This window comes from Pygoscelis adeliae, unplaced genomic scaffold (assembly GCF_000699105.1).
Source record: "Pygoscelis adeliae isolate BGI_AS28 unplaced genomic scaffold, ASM69910v1 Scaffold209, whole genome shotgun sequence".
Taxonomy (NCBI): domain Eukaryota; kingdom Metazoa; phylum Chordata; class Aves; order Sphenisciformes; family Spheniscidae; genus Pygoscelis; species Pygoscelis adeliae.
The window spans coordinates 4,411,184-4,413,818 of record NW_008825538.1 but is presented as its reverse complement, the minus strand read 5'-3'; positions in this window follow the sequence as shown (position 1 = coordinate 4,413,818).

Sequence of the window (2,635 nt, the reverse complement as noted above, 5' to 3'; positions counted from 1 at the left end):
ATTTGAGGTTGATAAAGCTGCAAAGTTGTGTCTATAAATGGGACTTGTCTGAAAGTTGCCTGAAAGGAATCATATAGGAAGGAGACGTACAAACTAGTCCTACAGAACTAACAATAATAAAAAATGCACCTTGTCCTTCAAAGATGTATACCCAGAGAGCTGAATGATTTCTGTATTGCTGCTCACCACCGTGGTTTCCACACAAATTCAGTAACGATCTTCATGGCTCTATAATCTTCACCAGTTCACCCTTTCTGTGGTAAAAGCTCAACACAGGCAGAGCGTGTTTTGTGGCTGTAGGTTGAGAAGAGAACTTGGAATGCCACATCAATAAAGAAAAGAATATAGTATAAAAATGGGTATTTCTATAACTTTACTTCTGCTTTGAACTACTTATTAGTATCTAGTAGTATCTTCTACTTAGCAGGTACTACCTAATCTATTTGAGCCCACAGTCCAATCCTGAAGAAAAAAACCCTGCTCATCTTCAAAGATGTTGCAGCTTTGAAATGCATTTTGAAGAGAAAACAGAATGTAATTTGAATAAAAACAAAAGGCACGGGAGCTATCCATGCTGAGTAGAAATACCTTTAAATGACACCCTCTTGCTTCCCAGTTCAGACAAAATGAAAATTTTGAAAACACAAGCTAATGAACTGACTATAATGTGAAATTTTTCGAAACTTATGTCTAAGTGGCTCTCATATCATGCAAAATAATTGCTACAAAATAAGAATTAAAAAGAAAAAAAAACATTTGAGGAATGCAATTTGCCAAGTTCGGTGTTATTATCGTGTTCAAAAAAGTTGAAAATACTTAATTCAGTATTTTCTTCTTTAAGAAGAGGAGAAGGAAAAAAAGCAAAGTTTCCTCTATCTGCCAATAAGCACAGAAGTTTCTATAGTCATCTTTTTGGCATCCACCTTCACCGAATTTTTCTTGCTTTCGTGAGGAATTAATGTCCTTTAATTTTTAAGGAAATTTGCAGTACACCAAGGATACACCAGAGGGTGCTAACTTACCTCTAAACAAATTTATTTAGCCATACCACTCTTTTGGGTAAGTGGAGTAAAATCTGTACTATTCTGGCCCTTTCAGTTTGGAATTTATATAGAAAAGCTACAGATAATAAGAATAAGGGCAACAAAGTGATGTAGAGTCTGAAGATAAAACATCAGGAAAGCACCAAAGATGAACAACAAATGTGAGGGACTGAATGAACTAAACTGGAAGTTAAAACAGTAATTCAGATATAGTAGTCCACAAATACGTGAAAGGCAAAAATGGAAGCAGGGATTAGCCCTGCTGGTGGGGTAAGCAGTAATGGTCTGAAGGAAGAAATTATTTAGGCTTGATATTGGGAAACTTTCTTAATAGAGTACTTTGGTAATGCACCAGTCTCTTGGGATAGGGTCAATGCAACCATCACCGTGGGTATTCAAGACTTCAGAGCTAAGATGCCGGTGCTAAAGCTGTGGCATATAGCTTTGAGAAACACAGAGACTGAACCGGCCTCAAGTTCTTTTCAGTGTTTCTGTCTGCAGCTTTCTGGCTTTAAGTCATAAGAGGGCACTAATTTATCTTCTGCAGTTTTCTGGGAGAGAACTCAAGAGTATATGTTTCACTACAAGGGTGTTTTATGCACATACAAACAATAGCATGGGATTTTATTACAAGTCAGAATCATGCTATTCATGCGGTGGGGTCACCACTAATGCTGAAGGTATCCTCTTGTTTGCATTATTGTTGCCAACTTCAGCTACATTTCACAGTCATCACTTATCTTTTTCACAAGGTGATGCTTATACCATATAAGGCAGCATCATGTCTATTTATTGTTTGTAATACAAAGGAGGTCTGTTGCAGACAAATGCTTAGTCTGTTAGACATAATACCTGATACTTGCCAAGTAGCGTTTTCTACAATTGTGCCAATTAAAATGCGAAATTGCTACCACTTATTTTTGAACTCTCATGTTCTGGCAGTCAGGAAAGAATGCCATAACTCATCAAGATACAGCACTGTCGGCTTATCTATGATAGTCCTATTTTTCCTCTAGAATTTAACCCGCTCATGACCTGAGGAAATGCAATTTGATAATTCTCTCCTTCTGTGGCCTCTGTGTCAAAAGTGCCAACATACTTCAGTCTGTAGGTCAGCTTTGTGTGCCTCTGGAGTGCATGCTCTTTCCCCTAGTCAGACATGTGCCGTTGTGCCAGACTCTTCCTATAAATCTCTTCTGTGCAGATAGAAACATCCGTGTGGACAGGAGGACACTGCTCATGTCCATGCTGTGAGCGTTTGGGGTTCTTTCATATTGCACCTTCAGGATTGCTGGGTATCCCATCAGCTCCAGCAAGCTTTAGCACTATGCAGTCACTAAATCATCTGCATCCCTAGAACCCCTGACAGCATGCCACAACACTTTGCAGGGAAAACTGCCTTATTTGCACCAATATGCACCAGTGCCCTTCATAACGAAAGGATCGGCTTGCTGAATGTCTTCATGGAGAAGGTTAGTGACGTCCTGCCCCAAGGATCCTTTGGCTGGTGTGCCCCATGAGCTCTGGTCAGCTTTTCCCACGATTATGTCTAAAGCCCTGATACTTTGTCCCTTGGAAAGATGTGAAAAAAT